The 22,616-nt window shown below is 42.0% G+C and overlaps 1 protein-coding gene across 6 annotated transcripts in view; it reads left to right on the top strand.

Moving 5' to 3' along the window:
* Positions 1 to 4,399: 4,399 nt before the first annotated feature.
* The window catches only part of ITSN2 (intersectin 2), a 317,097-nt gene continuing 298,880 nt past the window's right edge, over positions 4,400 to 22,616 (top strand). For 3 of the 6 annotated variants that reach the window (XM_033939782.1, XM_033939781.1, XM_033939779.1), the window contains exon 1: positions 4,400 to 4,750. The gene's annotated coding sequence lies outside the window, so the exon portion shown is untranslated. The remainder of the gene's footprint in view (positions 4,751 to 22,616) is intronic. The other 3 variants (XM_033939784.1, XM_033939780.1, XM_033939783.1) reach the window with 2 other exon arrangements.

The following is a 22,616-nucleotide window of genomic DNA, read 5'->3' as shown; positions in this document are numbered from 1 at the left end:
AAAGACAGTAGATGTAAATTTGAAAAAACTGATACATAACAATCACCACTTTACAAATTAAAAAATAAAAATAAAACAAATAATGAGAAATAAGAAAATACCATTTTATTGGACTAATCCCCGTAAGCTTGGTCCCCATCCCCGCAAACCACCTGATTCCATCCACACAAGCCTTGAATTGTTTTATATTGAACTTATTATATTAAAGTATAAAAAGAAACAATTTTCTGTACAATTGTCAATTTATAAATCAGTGTCTTCTCCCCACTCTCTCTTCCCCATTTCCCTTCAGCGTCCTCAGCCCACTCTCTCTCTCCACTTTCCTTCAGCGCACGCACATACAAGCAAGTAATTTTATATCATTTTCATTCTATTCATTCATAGAAATTAAAGTCTAAATAATGCCAGTCACATAATAAAACATGATTTTACAAAAATAATTCCCTGCACAGCCAAGCCTACAAGGATTATTTATTTATTAGATTTTTTTAGCCCGTCCTCCCAAAAGAGCTCAGAACGGGTTACAAAGTATATATTAGGTGCATTAAATTTATAAGAAAGATAGGTACTTAGAAATTCTCTTACTGTCCCGAAGGCTCACAATCTAACTAAAGTACCAGGAAGAATGACAACTAGAAGATTACTAGATGTCTTTCAGCAGCTCCCCTCCCTCCCTCATCCTTACCTTCGTGGCCAAGTCAAAATGATCTACCAACAATAAAATTTTAAAAACACAAAGCACACTGTACGCAGAGAAAATGTTAATTATCATTTATATTCCGCGGGTTTTCAAAGAGGTCAAGGCAGATGACTTTTTGCAATGTCACCTCAGTAACAACTATACAAAAATAGACAAATATACCCCCTCCCTTTTTACTAAACCGCGATAGCGGTTTTTAGCGCAGGGAGCTGTACTGAATGCTCCACGCTGCTCTCGACGCTTATAGGCTCCCTGCGCTAAAAACTGCTATTGCAGTTTAGTAAAAGGGGGCCATAGTGCAAAATATAGACAGCAGATATAAATTCTCAAAACTGACACATTATGATCACTAAATTGAAAATAAAATCATTTTTCCTACCTTTGTTTGGTAATTTCATCAATCTCTGGTTGCACTTTATTCTTCTGACTGTGCATCCAATATTTCTTCCCTTCTTTCAGCCTCCTGTATGCTTCCTCTCCTCCAGACCTCATTCCCTCCCCCAAATTTTACTTTTTTTCTTCCTGCCTCCTTCTTTCTTTCTCTCTCCATGCCCCGTTTCTTTCTGTATGTCTGTCTTTCTCTCTCTCTCTTCGTGCCCCATTTCTTTTTTTCTTTTTTCACCCTGCCTCCTTCTTTCCTTCTCTCTCCATGCCCCCTCTTTCTGTATGTCTGTCTTTCTCTCTCTCCATGCCCCATTTCTTTCACCCTGCCCCCTTCTTTCTCTCTCCATGCCCCCTTTCTTTCTGTATGTCTGTCTTTCTCTCTCTCTCTGTGCCCCATTTCTTTCTTTCTTTGTTTCACCCTGCCCCTTCTTTCTTTCTCTCTCCATGCCCCCTTTCTTTCTCTATGTCTGTCTTTCTCTCTCTCCGTGCCCCATTTCTTTCTCTCTCCATGCCCCCTTTCTTTCTGTATGTCTGTCTTTCTCTCACTCTCCGTGCCCCATTTCTTTTCTTTCTTTCTTTGTTTCACCCTGCCCCCTTTCTTTTTTTCTGGCTCCCTGTCCCCCCCCTTTCTTTTTTTCTTTCTCCCTGCCCTCCCCCATGCCATCGCCATTGGGAAACATGCTGCTGCCACCGCCGCCAGGGAAAGGCTGCCACTGCCGCCATTGATTGGCTGGCCCAGAACGTCCTCTCCAATGTCAGAATTGACTTCGGGTGGCGAGAGTTGGTCGGCCCCGCGGGGAAGAAAAGCAGGGAGGGAGAACTTGGCGCTGGCCTGTTCTCGATGGCGGCAGTGGCAGCCTTTCCCCGGCGGCAGCCTATTCCCCGGTGGGTGGCCAGCTGTGCACCCCCTTGGGGTGTGCACCCGGGGCAGTCCTCCTTCCCTCCCCCTCCTTCTCCCCCCCCCGGCTTGGTACACCCTGGCTGTGTTATGACCCACTAGTCCTGGAATAAAGTGGGATTGTACAAGAACAAAAGATTAGGTTCTTAACTTTGCTAATCTTCTTTCTTGTAAATCCACACTTTATTCCGGGAACCTACCCTATACCTTGCTGATTCGTTGATTGTCTGCCTTTCCAAGTAATGGTAAGATGGATTTCTGTTTTCTTACCAGCCATCAGAATGGGTTTAGCACTTAGTTTTTTGGGGGGGAGTCTCTAGTTCAGGCGCCCCCTTCTGACAGCACAGGCTGTGTCGCCTTATAACACCGTTTTGCCAGTCAGGTTTCTAATGTTTAATGACCTGTTCTCTCGTTATTCATTGTTGCATTTGTGGATATGAGCAGAATTGAACTTGCTGGGGAGTTTCCCCAATCCCCTCTCTCTAAGACTAACTGATGCTTACAGGGACAGTGATGAGGTAACGGGGGGAGGAGTTTAAGTCTCTGAAGTTTGAGTCTTTCTACAAAGTCCTGGTGAGTAGATGGAAATAACCCACTAGTCCCAGAATAAAGTGTGAATTTACAAGAAGATTAAAACTAACCCAGTCCTCGGTGGCTGCTGCGACTCCTGCGTTCTTTAGCCGCTAAGCGGCACCGAGCAGGAGCACATTTTGGCTCTGAGCAGCTTCCTGACTAGCTCCCATGAATGTAGTGGTTAGAGTGGCATATGGGACTTGCTAAACCTTTCTATGGTTCACTAGACACCTGTGTGCAGCTCTACTAAGCTTTCCTATACCAGGTGCTGATGTTCTGGAGACAGGTATGTACATTTGTATTCTGACCTTTGTGAGTGGGAGGGGGTCCATCAGCACAGGGGGAGTATGGGAGTGTTTTTCCTAGATGCATGCAGTGGTCATCTGGTCAGTTTGGGCACCTTTGTGGAACTCAAACCCTTCTAAACCAGGATGTCTTGCAACATGTTTGATTATTGCTGAAAGACGTCCATGTCTAACCCACCATTGAGACTGCTCAAAGCCCGCCCATAACACACCTCCACCACTCACATCTCGTGTTCTGAACGTAGAGGCTTGAACACCTTGCTAAACGTACAAAAAGACGGTTTTGATTATTGGCACTTGGACGTCCTGGCTTTTAGGATGTCCAAGTGCTGATTTAGGATGCTTTTTGGACACTTTTTGATTACGGGCCCCTTAGTGACTATTTCTGATGCTGCTCTTGTTCAAGCTCAGATAACTGATCAGCTTTTTTTTTTTTTTTAATTGAAGCTAAAATGCAGTCTGTGGAATGTTTGGAAGTAGCTGCCATTAAAGATAAGAACTACAACCATTGGCATTTGGAGTACTGTATTTGGCAAATCAATCTCACAGGCATAATTTCAGACTTCTCAACTTTCCTCTTGTATCAGCTATAGATATATTTAAAATGTATTTGATTGAAGTTCTAAAGATGTTGGCAGATTCATTACCACCTGTGATGACAGCCCTGTATACTGAGGGCATGAAGAGATCTACTACTCTTATGAATCTTACATCATTTTTGGAATCTTCATTAGAAGTCGTTCAACGGAGAACTAAGCTGCTAGTGTCTTTTGTTTTTGAACTTGATCACAATAGTTTTGAGATTTTCCTTTAGATATTTAGAATCGTTGATTTTTTTAGCCAGAGAAACACAAAAGCGATGCAAGGCCTTCCTTGCTCTTCCAATAAGGGCGCAGGACATAGCTCTTAGTTTACCAGGGTAAACAATATCAAATTTTTAACCCTAAACAGCTAGACTTTCCAAGAGCTAAGGAGGAAGCTAAGGTTATTTGTACTTTAATCTCATATGTTCACTTTTTGACTGGCTGGTGAGGGTGTTTGAAGGTGATCTTTTTAACTTATTATTAAGTCTATTTCGATTTATGATTTCCTTTATTTCTTCAATCGTATTGCCTTTAGTTGTGGACGAAGAAAACACATTTGTTTTTATTATATTGTTATTTGTATTTCCTTTTTTTTTCTATTTTTGCTCTGGATTCTATAAACATGGTGTTATATATTTGAAAACTGAATAAATATATAATTTTTTAAAAAGCAAAATAATCCCTATTAAAACGCTCAAGTACTGCAGCCTCGCAAAGCCGGATTTTGCGCACTCAGAACAGATTAGTCGCGCCTCATATTAGAAGAAAATCGTTTTTACGGGTATCTTTTTTTAAAATCATAAGAAGCTTTTGGCCAGTCGACTTCCTCAACCGGACCTCAAAGCCAGCCGCAAACTACTGCTTTCTTCTCACCAGCCAGCTTCAATAACCTCCTCCCCGCACCGCGTGACCTCACGTGACAGGGCCGAGCTCGAGCCGGTCGGAGGGAGGGAGGGAGGGAGGCAGGCGTAGGAAAGCAAACCATTCGTTGCTCGCGCCTGCACTTTTCCTCTCAGTGCGCGTTCCCGGGCCAAACTGCAGGCAAAGGCAGAGGAGGGTGAAGGCTGTCTGGAGCGAGCGTTCTACCCGGGTCCGGTCAGCAGTGACGTAAGCAGCCGGAGGAGGTAGGAAGCAGGTCCAGCTGGAGACGAAGGGACGTCCAGCTGGGGAGGACGGGTGAGGAGGAGAAATCACCTTTTCCTTTCATGGTAGTACTTTGGTGCTGAAGCTCTCCTCTTCCAGAAGCTCTGCCTCCAGTCCAGAGAAAGCCTGAGTGAGGAGCACTTCCGGGGTGGCCGTGGAGCAGGTGGGTGCTTGGGGGGGGGGACCCCCGCACCTGTGGTTGTAAACGAGAAGGGGAAGTGTTGAAATGCATTTCACAACACGGAGCGCTGCGCTACTACAGCAAAACTTGACAGGGGAGGAGCAGGAATAGTACTCCGCAATGCCCGGGGGGAGCTATGAGGGTATTGGCTCCTAAAATCAGAGGTTACTTGTTTGTCACCCGAAGTGATCAGGTTCTGTCCTGGATCCCCCCCCCCCCTTCTCGGGAGAGATGGGCGATGCTGCTCTTGTTGGGATGATGGGAATGGCCTATAGTCGGAGGAAAGAGTCGAATAGTGATACAGGAGAAAATACTGGGGAAGAGCAAGCAAGTTGCCAAAATCCCAAATTATTCGGTGTTGCTGAGCTCTCTTCACGAAGGGAGGTTGCTATATCGACAAGAACCAGTGTCTTAAACTATGATAACTTCCCTCCGTGACTACAGAGCTCAGTAACACAATCTAATTTTCAAGGGGCAATTTCTCTTGGATCCCTGGTTGCAAAGCTTCCTGCGAAGCTGAATCATTTATTCCAGTATAGGCATGCCCAATCTCAGGATGCAGCTTCTGCAGGAAAAAAAAATATTGATAAATTCAGCCGGTAAAAGCCCCTTATCAATTAACTTGTAGAGACAGCTGAATGGGATGGACCACTGGGGTTTTGACCTGACCAATATTTTGTCCAACACAGCATAACTAAAAGAAGTCAGGGCAGGGCCAGATGGTATGTTTGGCCTCGCCAACCAAAACTGTATTTCATTATCCCCTGATCATGAACATCTCAACTTCATCCATCCCAGAACAATCCTATAAAAATGCATATTTGGACATATTTTTTAAATATTAAACTTATAAACTATTTATAAGGTAAATGGATTACTTGAAAATTACCCATTCTTCCTGAAGGATAGTTCTTTGAGTTGTTTGGTTGTCAGGACCTTTTACTATGCTTTCACTACTGCTGCATTTGCTGGCCTCCAAAGATTAAGCTAACCTTGGTTAATTCTGGCTTTAATTATCTACTTTCTGTTATTTTGGTAGTAGAAGGGAAGATGTGGCTTGTTAAATATAATGTAACAAGCCTTAATGCTAATAAAGGGCCTCTGGGAACAGTGTAATTCTTCATAAAACAGTAGTGCTTCCATATTTGAAAGATCCTGAGAATGCAAGACACCTGATGATAATAGGGTGTTGTATGGATTATTAATTTCTGGGTGTGTTTGATAGTTTCATGTTTTGGTTCAGTGAGTTTGAGGATCTTGTTTACAATATGCTGCAGGGGCTTTTTCTGGTGACTTCCAGGTTGTGCAGCAATCTAAAACAGTTTGACTGCAGTTTTGTTCAGAACTAGAGTTGGTAGGTTTGTTTGTCATTTCTTTTACTGGACTTATTTGTCTGTAGTGTTTTGCAGTCGTATCATCAAATACTGTATGATGAAAAATAATTATGTACGTTTGGAAATAAAATGTTGTAGTGTTTAGGAAAATTAAACATTTGAGGCAGACATGGGAGAAGCCACTGCTTGCCTTGGATCGATGGCATGGAATGCTGTTACTATTTGGGGTTTTGCCAGATACTTGTGACCTCGATTGGCCTCCATGATGACGGCACACTGGGTCAGATAGACCACTGGTCTGATCCAGTAAGGATATTCTTATGTTCTTATTCAGAAGCACCTTTGTAAAACATTCAGCGGTTCTTTATCGGGCATGAATTCATGGGGATTTTGGGAAGAGTCAAATGGGCTGCTGAGATGTGTCTCAAAATCTGAGGCAATTTATTGACATTTTCTAGACAGAATAAAGGCACGTATTGGGACACTTATTAGTAATTGTGTCCTCCTGTTATTTTAGTGACATGTTAGCTGCTGACAGTAAACATATGTAGCTATCAGTAGTCGCTAGTGGGTGTGGTTTGGGAAAAGGGTGCAGAGGTTTCATTGATGCAATACAATATAAAAATTGATATTTTGCTATATTGTCAAAAGACATTAGTGCAGATTTCAATAAAGTTAAATAGAAGGAAGCAATCCTCCCTGATTTACATACATAAATTCCATAAACAGTTTCAGCAAATAAAATTATGTCTTAAAGAGATATGTTTTCAATAATCAATGATCAGTTAAAGGTGTGCATGAACCAGAAAAGATTAGGAACTCCTGATAAAAAGAAGAATGAACCTAGCCTGAAGTCACAGTGATTTGCTTGGGGGGGGGGATGGGGGTGCAGATTGCTACCCAGATCATGCTCAGTTCTGCTGCTAGTATTGCCAGGACTTTTTCACCCAAAACAGAAACACAGATACTTGCTGCCTCTTTCTGTTATTGTGGTTCCATACAGACTGAAAGGTATGACTTCTGCCTTTGTTGCTGCTGTCGCTCCCAGCACTGGAGCATTGGGGCCTAAGTTTTAGAGTCTTATATGCAGGAGTGGTAAAGCCAGACATAGCAATATGGGAAAGGGGAGAAAGGAAGGTGTGATGGGGTTCAGCTTACAGCAAATCACTGTGACTTCTTCCAACTCTCCGAAATAGGCATAAGCTCCACTGTCCTAGATTGGTTCTCGAAATTCCTACGCTTCCGCTCCTACACCGTTAACACAAACGGTACCTCATCCCCCCCCTGGAAGCCGAAATGTGGAGTCCCGCAAGGCTCACCCCTCTCCCCTATCCTTTTCAACATCTACGTGTCCTCTCTGAAACTCCTTCATCTATCCCCCCTAGAAACTCTCTACTCCTACGCTGACGACATCCTCATCCTCCTCTAGACCGACTCGAACCTCTCTAACCTCACTGAAAACATATCCTCATGTATTACGAACCTCCAATCCTGGGCCCAATCTGTACAAATGAAACTAAATGAGTCCAAAACAAAACTACTTTGGCTTGGCCCTATTTCAGATTATTTACCCACCTCCATCCCACTACCTTCCGGCCCCACTCTCCAGCTTGAGTTTTCAAGCAAAGTCCTAGGCATCATCTTAGATTCCTCTCTCTCCTTCAATGATCACCTCAACTCCCTGGTAAAAAAATGCTTCTTTAGCCTCCATATGTTGAGGAAAGTAAGATCCTGCTTTCATCATTCTCATTTCGCCATCCTCGTTCAATCCACCATCCTCTCTAGACTGGACTACTGCAACTCCATCTATATAAGCCTAACTAAGAAAAACCTCCACAGATTTCAGCTAATTCAGAACGCCGCGGCCAAGCTTATTTTCACAAAAGGCAAGTTTGATCACGTCTCCCCACTCCTCTCCAAGCTTCACTGGCTCCCAGTATACTCCAGAGTCCTCTATAAATGTGCCTGCTTAGCCTTCAAGATTCTACATGGCATCCTTCCCCCCGTTATCCCACTCCTTTGGAATTCCTCTAACCCACTCTCCTCTAGATCCTCCCAAAAACTGAAACTATCTTTCCCATCTACAAAAGGTATATCCCGCGCAAGAAAACTTGGAACATCCCTCCCCTTTAGAACCACAGAACTCTGGAACAACCTCTCATCCCCGCTCAGAAATGCTAGCTCCTTCCAATCCTTCCGTAAACACCTGAAAACTTGGCTCTTTTCAAAAATCTATCTTCTCAGTCCCTCTCCTATATCCATCTTTGTAGTTCCTTTCCTCTCAACCTCTGTAAACCGTGCCGAGCTCTGCGCTTGCGGAGATGGTGCGGTATACAAACCTAAGGTTTAGTTTAGTTTAGTTTAGAAGTTGGAAGAAAATAGAGAAATTGGTTGGGTATAGCTCACCAGAGTGGCTAGAAAGTAATTCTCCAGCTTTGGGGAAGGGGCAGAGAAGTAATGATGGGATTCAACATGGGAGGCAAAAGAGCATGTTATTTTGCTATGGATGTATAAACTCTAAAATCCTGAAATCTGAAATGAAATCAGGAGTTGGTGTGTGTTGTAACTACAAAATTTACCCCCCCCCCCCTTTTTTTAAAAAAAAACCCATAGCGTGTTTTTTGGTTTTTTTTTTTTTTGTGCCGGCTGCAGCAGTAACAGCTCTGATGCTCCTAGGATTCCTATGACCATCGGAGCTGTTACCACTGCAGCTGACACTAAAAACCGCACTATGGTTGTATAAAAGAGGGGTTAGTTCTATATTATAAATTTTACTTGTAACTTTAGATTACTAACGTGTCACTGTTGTGAACTTCTGAATAAAATGCTTATTTCTGCTGCTCTTATGCAGATATTTACTATATCAACTTTTTCACTATTTGAACTTTAATTTTTCTGGGTCTTTGTATTCCCAGAAGCTGAGCAGGCAGTAAAACTGTGTGGAGCCTAATCCAGTGCATGTCTTTCAAAATGTAAAAATGGCAGTTTACACATTGATTTGAAATCAACTGTTCTATTTGTAAGTAAATATCATTTTTCAATAAATTTTTATTTTTTTCCTATAACTACCAGTGCACACACAAATAGATGTGAATATTATCTCTAGTTAAAGTTTTTTATTGCGCTGAAGAAGTAAAAAGAATGAACAGTGGGTGCCAGCTGTCTTTGTCAACTGAGGGTACAGTGCAGTAAATATTTTTTAATGTGCTTTCCTACTGCCCTCATTCATTACTCAATTCCCAACCTCAGATGGCACAGGAAATCTTCACTGGTTCAAGAGATGAAGAAACATTGCCTCAGAATCTATCACTTACTGTAGTGGCAATCATCTTTCTTCCCTTCCTGGGCTTGAGCAAATTAACTTTGTGATGTTCCTGAGCACAGTTAACCTTACTGGTTAGGGGACCCAAGAAGAAAACCTGCTGTTCTTCAGTGCTATAGCCTGACCTATGGAACTCATCTTAAAATTCACTTAAAATTCAATTTTTATTTATTTATTTATTTTTAGTAGTATCAGTTTGTTATTTCTTTAGTGTTTGGCAGATGAGTGTATGGATACTGTATATAAACTAAGGAATATATCTGCTTATTGGATGCTGGCATTGGAGGAATCCTAGCAATAGATGAAGTTCTGGGGGGGGAGGGGAGGGAAACCTGTGTGGAGTGGAAGCTCATTGCACATGTAAGTAGAAGAAAGAGAACAAAACGGGAAGACTCATGGAGTCATTGAATCTGAAGTGGTAGTAGGAGGTACTTTAGTGGTAGCAGGAGAGATGACAGCTTAATGAGCAACTGTAGAAGGAGAAACTGCTATCAGCCTGGCAGAGTTTGACAGTTAACAATGAAATGCAGAGAGTAGGCTTGGGGTTGGCTGGAAAGCATGCAGAGATAAGAGGAACATGGTGTTTTTGCTCTTATATTTGTTTGTTGAAGCAGGCAGATTAGAAATGACAAGTTCATTAGCAGAGCTGCGGAGTTGGAGTCAGAAGCAATTTTGGGTGGTGTCGGAGTCAATAAAAATGTACAGACTCCAACTTAAGCTACAAAATAAAATCTTACAACAGTGTATTGCATATTGGACGACGTTCTGGGAGAAGAGCAAGCTATATAGGAAGGACGGACTCCACTTCAGCAGAGACGGAACGAGGCTTCTGGCAAGCAACATCAAGAGGAAAGTTGAGAAGTTTTTAAACTAGGAAGAAGGAGAAAGCCAACAGTTGACCGAGAGAGAGTCAATGGTTCGGAAACCAGTATACTTGGAGGATACCGTGCAGGATGATAGAGGGGAAGACTCGCCAGAGGATACCGTGCAGGATGATAGAGGTGAAGACTCACCAAAGGATACCATGCAGGAAAGTAGAGGGGAAAGACTCATCAGAAGATACCGTGCAGGAAGGTAAAGGGGAAGACTCACTGGATCACAAGCAAGACAGATTGAAAGGGACACAAGAGTTAAGGAAATGCAAGAAAGAAACAGGTCATAAACTCAAGTGTATGTACACGAACGCAAGGAGCCTAAGGAATAAGATGGGTGAATTAGAAGCTATGGAACAAAGAGATAATGTTGACATCATTGGCATCAAAGAAACATGGTGGACTGAGGAAAACGTCTGGAACACTGTGCTACCGGGATACAAACTATACCGCAGAGACAGAGTGGCTCAAAAAGATGGGGGCATTGTTATATACGTCAAAGAGAGTATTGAATCTACTGGAGAGAACACACCACAACTGGCAGATAAGTTAGAGTCTCTATGGGTCAAAATTCTGGGAACAAATGAACTGGAAACAAAGATTGGCATCTACTACTGACCCCCAGGTCAGTCCGAAGAAATTGATGGAGAAATGACGGACGAGATTAAATGCAACTGCAAGGGAGGCAACGCAGTTATCATGGGTGACTTCAACTATCCGGGGATAGACTGGAACCTAGGCATCTCCGGCTGCGCTAGGGAGACCGAGTTCCTGGATGCTGTAGGCGATTGCTTCATGGAACAACTTGTAATGGAAAATACAAGAGGAAATACAATTCTGGACTTAATTCTAAATGAACTGTGAGGACCGGCACAAGATGTAGAAGTAGAGGGGACACTGGGAGGCAGCGATCACAATATGATCTGCTTCGACCTGGATGCAGGAGAGAAAAATTGGTCCAGAACGATGGCCACAGCGCTGAACTTCTGAAAAGGGAATTACGAAGGGATAAGACTCATGGTAGAGAAGAAGATTGAGAAGAGGATAAAATGCTAAAACGCTAGAGCAAGCTTGGTCCCTTTTTAAGGACACAGTCACGAGGCGCAAAATCTATATATACACCGTGTATCAACAAGGGATCAAAGAGGAAAAAGAACAAAGAACTGGTGTGGCTCACTGTAGAAGTGAAGGAAGCGATCAGAGACAAGAAAACTTCATTTAAGGAATGGAAAAGGTCAAAAACGGACGGAAACTGGAATAAGCACAAACAACATCAGCGCAGGTACCATAAGGCGGTAAAAGGGGCCAATAGAGACTACGAGGAAAAAATAGCCAAGGAGGCGAAAAACTTCAAGCCATTCTTTCGATATATTAAGGGGAAATGACACACGAAGGAAGCGATGGGACCGTTGGATGACCATGGAATAAAGGAAGTGCTAAAGGAGGACAAAGAAATCGCAGACAAACTGAACACATTTTTTGTGTCTGTACCAAAGAGGATATACACAGCATACTGGAACCCATCAGACTATATGCTGGAAATGAACACGGGAAACTGACAAGTTAACGGTTAGTCTAGAAGAGGTATGGAAGCAGATTGATAGGCTTAAGAGTGATAAATCCCCAGGACCGGATAGCATCCATCCGAGGGTCATCGAAGAACTGAAAGGGACTATAGCTAAACTGCTTCAACTGATAGCCAATCTGTCAATCAAATCGGGAAAGATTCCGGACGACTGGAAGGTGGCGAATGTTACGCCAATCTTCAAAAAAGGTTCGAGGGGAGATCCAGGAAACTACAGACCAGTGAGTTTGATTTCGGTACCGGGAAAGATGGTAGAGGCGCTGATAAAGGACTGCATCATTGATCATCTTGACAGACACAATCTGATGAGAACCAGCCAGCACGGCTTCAGCAAAGGAAGATCTTGCTTGACAAACTTACAGCACTTCTTCGAGGGAGTCAAAAGGCAGATAGACAAGGGTGACCCGGTCGACATTATATATCTGGATTTTCAGAAGGCGTTTGACAAGGTTCCGCATGAACGACTACTTTGTAAAATTGCAAGCCATGGAATCGAGGGTGTGGATTAAAAACTGGCTGGAGCATAGGAAATAGAGAGTGGGGGTAAATAGACAATACTCAAACTGGAAGAGTGTCACGGGATGCCGCAGGGCTCAGTGCTTGGACCTGTGCTCTTCAACATATTTATAAACGATCTGGACATTGGTACGACGAGTGAAGTGATTAAATTTGCGGACGATACGAAGTTATTCAGAGTATTGAGGACACAGGGGGATTGCGAAGATCTACAAAGTGACATAATCAAGCTTGAGAAATGGGCATTGACATGGCAAATGAGGTTCAACGTGGATAAGTGCAAAGTGATGCATGTCGGTAACAAAAATCTTATGCACGAATACAGGATGTCCGGGGCGGTACTTGGAGAGACTTCCCAGGAAAGAGACTTGGGAGTTCTGATCGACAAGTCGATGAAGCCGTCTGCACAATGTGCTGCGGTTGCAAAAAGGACGAACAGAATGCTAGGAATGATAAAGAAGGGATCACGAACTGATCAGAGAAGGTTATCATGCTGCTGTACCGGGCCATGGTGCGCCCTCACCTGGAGTACTGCGTCCAGCACTGGTCGCCGTACATGAAGAAGGACACGGTACTACTCGAAAGGGTCCACTCCAGAGAAGAGCGACTAAAATGGTTAAAGGACTGGAGGAGTTGCCGTATAGTGAGAGATTGGAGAAACTGTACCTCTTCTCCCTTGAAAAGAGGAGACTGAGAGGAGACATGATCGAAACATTCAAAATACTGAAGGGAATAGACTTAGTAGATAAAGACAGACTGTTCACACTCTCAAAGGTAGGGAGAATGAGAGGGCACTCTCTAAAGTTGAAAGGGGATAGATTCTGTACAAACGTAAGGAAGTTCTTCTTCACCCAGAGAGTGGTGGAGAGCTGGAATGCTCTTCCAGAGTCTGTTGTAGGGGAAAACACAATACTAAACTGGATAAGTTCCTGCTAAACTGGGATGTACGCAGGTGAGACTGGACTCATTTAGAACACTGGTCTTTGACCTGGGGGCTGCCGATTGAGCAGACTGCTGGGCAGGATGGACCACTGGTCTGACCCAGCAGTGGCAATTGTTATGTTATGTTCATTTGACAACATTTTTTTCTTTTTTGTTCAAGTTTGTTTAAATTTCAAATACGATAAATATACTTTGTGGTCTATTAATTCTAATTTTGTACATGAAGAAACATCCTGTTTCTGTAATTAGTCAAATTTCACCTGGATTTACTATACAGAGTAGGAGTCTGAATCTAAGTTGGGGGTCAGATAGTAGAAGAATAGAGGAATGTTTGGTGTACTAACTCCATGCCTAGTTGTTTAGTGCCTAAGATCATTAGACTTGTAGCCAAAGATGAAGGCAGTAAACCACATTATTTTAGTGACACAATCTCTGAGATCTTGTAACCAACCATACCTATCATTAATGTAGAAATAGAAGATCTAGGTTTGTTTACTATTAGTTGTCAATCTTTATTGTGTTTTAAAGAAGGGATTCCATAAATAACAAGTGACAAAACCCTGAACCAATTATGAAATTGATATACAATAATGAGTTAATATTTATACTATGTGTGATAGAGGAAGGATGTTATTGGACGGTAATAGTGTGGCAGAATAATGTTTTCTTCATGTATCATAAAATGAAGCCTTTATAGGAATGAAAAGTTGAAGAAAATATTTGTGATTGGAGTACTATTACTAAGGTATTAAACATTTTTCTGTAGACCCAAAGTGAGGATCTTTTAGTACACAGGTCACTAGATTAACTCCTCTCTATTCCAAAATAAAAATAAGATGGATGCTTGTTAAGATTCTGCTTTTCTGAACATGGGTTATATATTAGATGTCAAACATTGCAACTTGGTATACTGAGTGCATTTGGGTACCCTAGCTTATTGTGGAGGAGGAGGGAGGGGATAGGAAGCAGAGTGTTGTGTGTGTGTGTGGGCAACAAGTGTGTTGTGACCAGTTCAAGTTTCTTGTTTTCTATCATTAGTAGTACAGGTACAAGATCCTTATCCAAAATCCTTGGGTGCAGGCATATTTCTGTTTTCAGAATAATAATAATAATAACTTTATTTTTTCTATACTGCCATAATCTTGTGACTTCTAGGCGGTTTACATTGAAAGAGAGCTGTACAGTCAGCGAATTACAATGTGAGAACAGGTAGGAAGTCAACTGAGTAATCAATGTTTACAAGTTACAAATAGGTTACAGTATAAACTTGAACATTTTGCATCAAAGGGCTGGATGGTCAGCGAATTACAGATTACTGATGGTGAGGAAGACACTGAATAGTCAAGAGAAGAGCAGAATACATTTGTGAAAAAGCGTAGTATCAGCATAAAGAGAAAAGTTTTAGGATGGGGGGGGAGTGTCTGGCTGGTATGTTAATGGTAATGTTAGTCAGAAAAAGACAGACTATTTGATCATAAAATTGCCATTTTATCTATGACAAATATAAAATAAAATGCCATTCGTTTATGACAGATATAAAATAAAATGTAGGAGTGCACAACCCAACAATTTTCCATTACAGGGGAAAGAGTCACAAATGTTAAACACTTCAAGCACATCAAACACAAACTTGCTCACCAAAGAGCCTGCACTGGCTGACATACATGTCTCTGCCTCAAATTTTTATTTAGGATAGAAATAAAATATAGGAGTGCACATTCCAACAATTTTCCAACACTGACAATAGCTGATGAACGAGCACACTGTTTATGGAAAGAGTATGTACTATTCACAAAAGGCTCATTTTACAAAACTATGGCGTTGTAAAAGGAGCCGAAAGAGTGCACATTACTGGAGAAAGAGGTGCAGACATTAAACAGTTCAAGCACTGCAAGCACAAACTTGTTCCAAATATAGTCTTTAGTCACACGTAGTCTTTCTTAGCCAGAATTAACTAAGATGGATCATTTTCTGTCTGTATTCGGCTATGACAATGGTGCTGGAACAGTGCAGTGTTTTTAAAGACTTTTTCCAATGTCATCTGTCAAATTAACAAAGGTTTCTGTTTCAGTAGTCTCTCTTTGCATAGGTGTCGTAACGGGGGGGGGGGGATCATGGGGGCCTTGGCACGCCCATAAATTGGCCATAGGACTTCTTAAGTGGCTCATAGCTCCCCACCAGGTTACAAAGTCTCCCTCACCTCAAAAACTGCAAGGAGGGTGCTGGCATGGCAGTGATTCTCCAGCGTTGCCAGGGTCATCCTCTACACCATCTGGCTGTTTTATGCGGCCTGTGGTTCAGGGCCAGCATTATGGGGGAGTAAACAGAGCTTCACGATGTCGCCTTGCTTTCAGTTTTGGGCCCTCACCTGATGGCAACAATAGCACTCATGAGTCGTGGTGATCATCAGCTTGTGCATGTTGGCAACACAACAAAAACTACCCCAGCAACGCACCCCATTGCCAGCCAGTAATTTACACCGCCGGTGTGATTGTCAACTTGCGTGTGCCAGCAGCGCAGCAGACATGAATTTAACTGTGCCGGCCCCAGCTGGAAAGCGTCGTTGGGGCCGGCACAGTTAAATTCATTTCTGGTGTGCTACTGGCATGCGCAAGTTGACACCACATGAGTGGTGTAAATTACTGGCCAGCATTGTTAAATTACTGCTGAAGAGAGGAGGAAGCCAGACCATAAGAGAAAATTGAGGCAGCGAGGGGGGGGGGGGAGGCGCTGATTATAATCGTAGGCTTGCCCTCTTGATTTCCAGCTCCACCTCCCCTCCTGACTTCCTCCTCCAGCTCCACCTCCCTATTTGTCTGACCCAGCAGTATAATGTGCGCAGGGGTGAAGGAGCATGAGTACCTCTCTTGCCTCCAGTAATATTCTGTACAGCCGCGGTGGTGAGGGAGGGAGACAACAAAGGTAGGGGGAATGATTTTATTTTCAATTTAGTGTTTGAATTGTGTCAATTTTGAGAGTTTTACTCTGTTATCTTTTGCACTGCTCAGGAAGAAATACATTTGTTTATTTTTCTCTGTACTACATGCAGAGTCTTGAATCTTAGGGTTTCATTTTTATATATTAGTACTTTTAGTTTTTGGCCCTGTATTTGCATAGGGGCTATCTATGTTCTGGTAGGAATGAATGTTGAGAAGCATACAGTGTGTTTTGTGTAGTTTAATTTTGTGGTTAACCATTACCATTATGTGTTAATAATAAGATTATATTGTTTATGTCTATATGTGAAAAATGAATGGAAAAAATTGTGTTATAATTATTACCATTATGGGGGTGGGGTCTGGGGCGGATATGGGGCGGAGTCTGGCCCGCGACTTTGCCTGTGTTTTGGATTTCGGCCCCTTAAAGTGATTGAGTTTGACACTCCTGCCCTACACTGTTCTTCTGTTGTGGTCCATCCCTCTGTGAAGTAACTTCCTGCTTCTGGTTTGGTGGACTGCAGCAAACGAACTGTACAGAGGTGACCGCGGACAGCGCTAGAGAATTACTGCTGCACTGGTGATCTTGTAGTTTTCATGGTGAGCGTGGGCTTCAGAACCTGGTGAGGAGATCATTTGATGAAACCTGTGGGGGAGTGTAGGGGGAAGGGGGGAGGAAGATGCTGAATGGGAGGGGCAGAGAGGAAAGGAATGGGGAGCACATGAAGGGAGGGGAAGAAGATGATGGCACATGGATAGAGGGAAGAGATGGTGTACATGGATGGAGGGAAGTAGAAGAGGAGGGAAGAGATGGTGCACATGGATGGAGGCAAATATAGGTGAGGCTGAGGTTTAGTGGAGAATCTATAGGCCTTAAAGGGTAGTAATAAGGATTTGGAACTTGGCTTGATATCTGGAGTCTGTGCAGAGATTTTGAGATACTTGTGATCTTTCCAGTTGACTTGGATTTGGTAGCATTGCAATTGTTGCCCAGGGTCTTTATTATAGTTTAGATTTTTCTGATTTTAACATTTTATGGGTGATTTTTCATGTCTAAGAAAATTTACCATATAAAAAGTCTACAAATTTTAATTAAGTTGACCTGAAATGATAAATATGTTGCTGTTAGTATCATTGTTTCACATTTTAACTTATCTGGCTTCTGTGCTACCTTAATCAATCACTAGGCCCCTCCCCCCACCTTTCTGCTAAGCTGCGTTAAAGGTTTCTACCATGGCCCAGAGTACTAAATGCTCCAACAGTGCTCCGACACTCATAGAATTCCTATGAACGTTGGAGCAGCATCGGAGCATTTAGCACTCTGGGCCATGATAGAAACCTCTACCACAGTTTCGTAAAAGAGGGCTTATATTTATCTTTATTTGTTTTCCTATACAGTTTCATTATAGTCTTTATTGGTTGAAGGGGTTTAAAACTTTTCTATAAAGAGCAACATATGAATAAGCAGTATTTTTTATTGAAAAAAATGCATTACAATAAAAACACATTGTGAAAATAACATTAAAACAACAAAAAATATATAGCTCATTTTACAAAGCTATGCTAGTGATTCCTGCATGGCAAATAAAATAAAGCCCATAGGAATTGAATAGGCTTTGTCACTGTTGCTTCATGGGAATCACTAGCGTGGCTTTGTAAAAGGAGCCCATAGAAATTAAGAAATATCAAGCTTACATTATTGGGATAATATACAGGCATTCTTAGAGTCACAAAAGATGCCAAATATGATACAGCACGAATAAAACTGTTAAGAACTTAGTTAAGCTCTAAAACTTCCTGCAGAAATCCCTTAAACAACAATTCCCTATTAAGTGCTGTATTCTAAATGGAGTTTTTTGTTCCATAAGAAAAGTTTCATGATGAGTAGGATCTAGAAATACAAATATATTACTAAGTAACAAAGTATTTACAAGGAAACTTAAGAAAAAAATTTGGCCCTGTAACTAAGTCCTTTGGCTTCAGTTGTAAGAAAGCTTCCTTCTCAACTGTGTAGGTCTGCCTACTTCTGAAAACATTTTGAATTGCTTGTTCATGTCTTCCATTAAACTTGTTCATGTCTCCTAATGAAACTGTTCTTAGGAAAATAAGACTTTAATATAGATACTTAGGGGCTGACTCTATAAAGGGCGCCTAAGTTAGGCATCTCTTAGGCACCTAACTTACCCCCTTACCCCTTTTACAGAACCACAAAAGCGGTTTTCAGTGCAGGCTGGTACATTTTCAAAAACAACATAGCCATTTTGCGGTTTTTAAAATGAGCATATTTATATTGGATTTTTGTGCATTTTCTTATAATGTCTAAACTCCTGATTTATACATCATATTGAAAATGCCCCCCACATGACACATTTAAATAGTTGCTTAGCTTCTGCACACATTGGTTGGGAGCATATTGGATGGTACTTGATGCACACAAGAAGAAAAGTATAATATCTTGAGCAGGCATAGGGCAAGAAGCCTTCACTTTTAAACCATGCTCTGGCTGTGTTTGTGAACAAAAACTCTTTTTAATAGTGTGTTTCAAAAAGAAAAGATACAGAAAATTGTTCCTCTCTGGAGTTTTAGCTTATGAGTGTACATAAAGTATCTTGGAGTTCAATAGCAAGCAAACCAAAAGGGATTGGTTCTTAGGACCGTGGAAGAATCACAGTGTGCACTTGGTGTGGGAGGTAGACACGTATTAGCCAAGCTGTTCCATGTTTTATTTTTCTAAGAATTTCTGAAATATATTTTTCACTTGGCTTTTATGGGATAGGAAGTGTGGCTATCTTTATTTAAAAAATGTATGTAACCTGTTTCCCCGATGGTAAGACACTGTCTTATTTTTTTTGGAAGGCCAAAATATGCTCTAGGGCTTATTTTCGGGGGGATGCCTTATTTACCCATGAAGAAGACTACAGTACACAGTTATTGTTGAAAAAAAACAGAATTTTATTACGTTCGCGATAGGTACGTTCGCAATACGTTCGTTGGAGGAAGAAAACGGTCGGCTGAAGAATCGGTCGGCCGAAAAATCGTACCGTGTATGGCCAGCTTTATCCATCATACCATATATTGTACCATTTAATGTCCCCAATGTTCTCCATCAGGGAAACACAGTAAAGAGATTATTCTGTAGTGCAGCATCAGAGGGGACTTGACAATGTGAAACCATTGTTTATATACCGTATGCATTTTAAACAGGCTTTATATACAGTAAGTGGTATTGCTCACAGCAAAAGAAACCTGTCTGCGTGTCTCACTTTTGGATGTTCTGGCCGTGAACAAACTCCTGCAGTCTCCGTTAGGGAGGGATGAGGGAAGCTGCCTGAGTTTCCTTGCGCGGAGTCACGTGCGCGCGCTGCAGTCCTGTCACTTCCTCCTCTTCACTTCATGACGAGGCGCGGCACGCAGCCATGGAGGCAAATACGGTAGACGGAGGGACCACACGGAGTCACCCACCGTACCACCCGATTCGGGTAAGCGCAGGTATCGGTGGGTGGCTTATTTGCGGGGGGGTGCCTTATTTTACATTTTTTTCTAAAAAAGGGGGGCTGTCTTATTTGATGGCCCTGCCTTATCATCGGGGAAACACGGTATTTATACTATTTAGAATTCTAGATGGAATATTTACAATCATAATATAAACAGAGTTGATACAATAGTGTTTACTCCATGTATGTTCCATCCAGGCTGAACATTTTGGAAGGGAGTGAGGGCTTTCTTTGACAACTGTACATTCTAGTTGTATCTAAAACAAAAGAGGGTGGAATGACGTGCCCAAAGTCATAAAGAGCATCATTCAGAGGTGGAATTTTGCCTGCTGTAGCTAATACCTGCCTTCTCGGCATATTCCTCAGTGATGCTGTATATCCTGTTATCCCAGGAATCTATTTAAGATTAGTGACACAAAAGATGGAGCATATGAGAGTAGTTTTATGATGGGAGATCAGTTAACAGAGGTTTATGTATTGGGATGAGGTAATGCACCAATTATGATTCTTCAATGGACATTGGGAGGAAGAGAGAGGAAAACAGGAAGAGCAGGGGGAAAGGAAAATGTAAAAAACTAGAGAAGGAAAGGAACTGATTAATTCTGCCAGCTGCAATACTTTTTCCCTTTTTTATGCTGAGAGCTATTGAGGTTCATTGTTCTTCTTATAGGGACACACATAACCTTCCTGCAGTTCATAGGTGCCACATCCAAGCTGCGTTAAGAGATGCAACCAGATTGATGTAGTGTTTTATAGACATACTGTCATTTGTACCTGCTACAGCTCCATAAGATGTTCCTGATGAAGTGTCCTCAGCTGCAGTAGACCATTAATTCCACTCCCTTTTCTTCTCAGGTTGAAATTCAGTTTAGCTTCAAACATTAAATGGTATAAAGCAGTTCCTGGGCTAAGAATGAGTTCCATTCTTTAAATTGATCTTAAGTTATATTTGTATGTAACTCTGATCCTGTACAGTACACAGTCTTTTAAAAACAGCCGCACTTCGCAAAGCTATGGCTGTAGTTCCTGCACATTGCCTGTGACTGACCTAGAAGCTTTCCCTCTGACTTCAGAGGGAAGGCTTCTGGTTCAGCTGTAGGCCGCTTGCAGGAGCCGCTGCCTGTGGCTTTTACCAAGAGAAGTACGACTGGGAGGAGTCAGCCAGCCAGCAGAGGTAAACACCCGCAGGAGGGAGGGATGCATGAATTTGGGACGCAGAATGGAGGAAAGGACAATGAAGGATGCGTTGGGACACGGAAGGAAGAAGGAGGGTCGCATTTGGACAGGAAGGGAGGAAGAGGGGACACATTGGCACAGGAAGGGAGAGGCAGGACCCCAGTTCATAAGTATGAGTCCAATGTAAGTTGGACATTCTTAACCCGGGGACTGCCTGTACCATGAGTGTTTGTGTACAAGCAGCAAGATTCTAGGCATCCTGCCACAGTTTGCCAGTATTGTGTAATATACAGTATAAATGCTATATTGGGTCCCCCTTATGAACTGTTAAAATGTGAAGGACTTTAATAAATATTTATTTTGTTTATTTTGACTTGAACTCAGCATTTGGATTGTATTTGGTTGTTCCTGTTTAGGATGTGTTTGTTTTTTTTTGGATTTATAATTGTTTTCAGGGCTATTCTTTTTTTTACTGTTTGTACATTAATGACTGTACCAGTCCAAATTTCCTGTTCTACCTCATTGCTTCCTATGCATTCATTTGCACAAGTATGTGTACAGGCAAGACAAACAGACCAACTCTTCTCTAGAAGTAACATAATAAATAACAGCAAATAAAGATGTGTACAATCCATCCAGATCGCCTGTTTGGAAATGCATCTCAATAAACTAAAAGAAGGCATGGCTGTAATTGCAGATGAAGATCTATTATTCCAAGAAATTATGAAAAATACCTACAAATCTAGAAAGAAGGCAGTCCATAAAATAAAGCAATACTAACAAAAAGAGAGCAAAATTGTATTATGAAAGTCTTTATTATTAAAATGTCCCAACAAGAATCTGAGTTTTGGCATCAATAGATCCCTTCATCAGGGGATACTTCAGTTTCTTGCTTTGTTCACCAGGCTCCAAGGGGCTCATAATTGAAACAGAAGTAGGTCTAAAATCCTGTCCAAATCGGCACTTGGATGACCTTAAAGACAGTTCTGGGGGATGGGCTAGTGAACCATAGAGAGGAGGACCCAGATCCATAAGCCACTCTAACCACTGCATTCATGGTGAAACATGCACCCACTAACCCCACCCCCCAAACCCTATTGTACTGCCTTATAGGTAGCACCTGCTGCCATAAGGGCTAGACAGGTGGGTCTAGTAGGTTTTGAGAGTGTTTTGGGGGGCTCACCATGACCTATAAGGGAGTTGTGGTGAGATGTTATGTGGCATCCTTTTTGTGAAATTTGCAGGAGTGCCCTGTAAGGTGCTCCATTACTCCATTGCCATGTCTGGGTGTCCAGTCCATCACTTTGCTGACCCCTCCCACGTCCAAAAGGTCTTGTTCTAGGCGCTTTTGACTTGATGAATTTTTGGATGGTCTGGATGATCAAATAGCTGGACGCAGAAGTAGACGGTTCTTGAAAAAAAAATTTTGGATGTATTTTTTGAGAATGAACTTTGGACATGTCCGACTTTGAGTGACTAGCAACTTAGGCCCAAAATGGACTTGGACGTATTTTTTGATTATGACCCTTCAAGTGTTTCTACACTCAACAACCTGTACTTTTGTGTCCGACACCCGAGTGTCCTTTGATGAACGCATCTGTTGATGCCAAAACTCGTATCCATGTTGGGACATTTTAATAATACAGACTTTCATAATAAATAATCCATTTT

Source organism: Geotrypetes seraphini, chromosome 3, assembly GCF_902459505.1.
Source record: "Geotrypetes seraphini chromosome 3, aGeoSer1.1, whole genome shotgun sequence".
Classification (NCBI taxonomy): Eukaryota; Metazoa; Chordata; class Amphibia; order Gymnophiona; family Dermophiidae; genus Geotrypetes; species Geotrypetes seraphini.
This window is presented reverse-complemented; position numbering and strand designations above follow the sequence as displayed.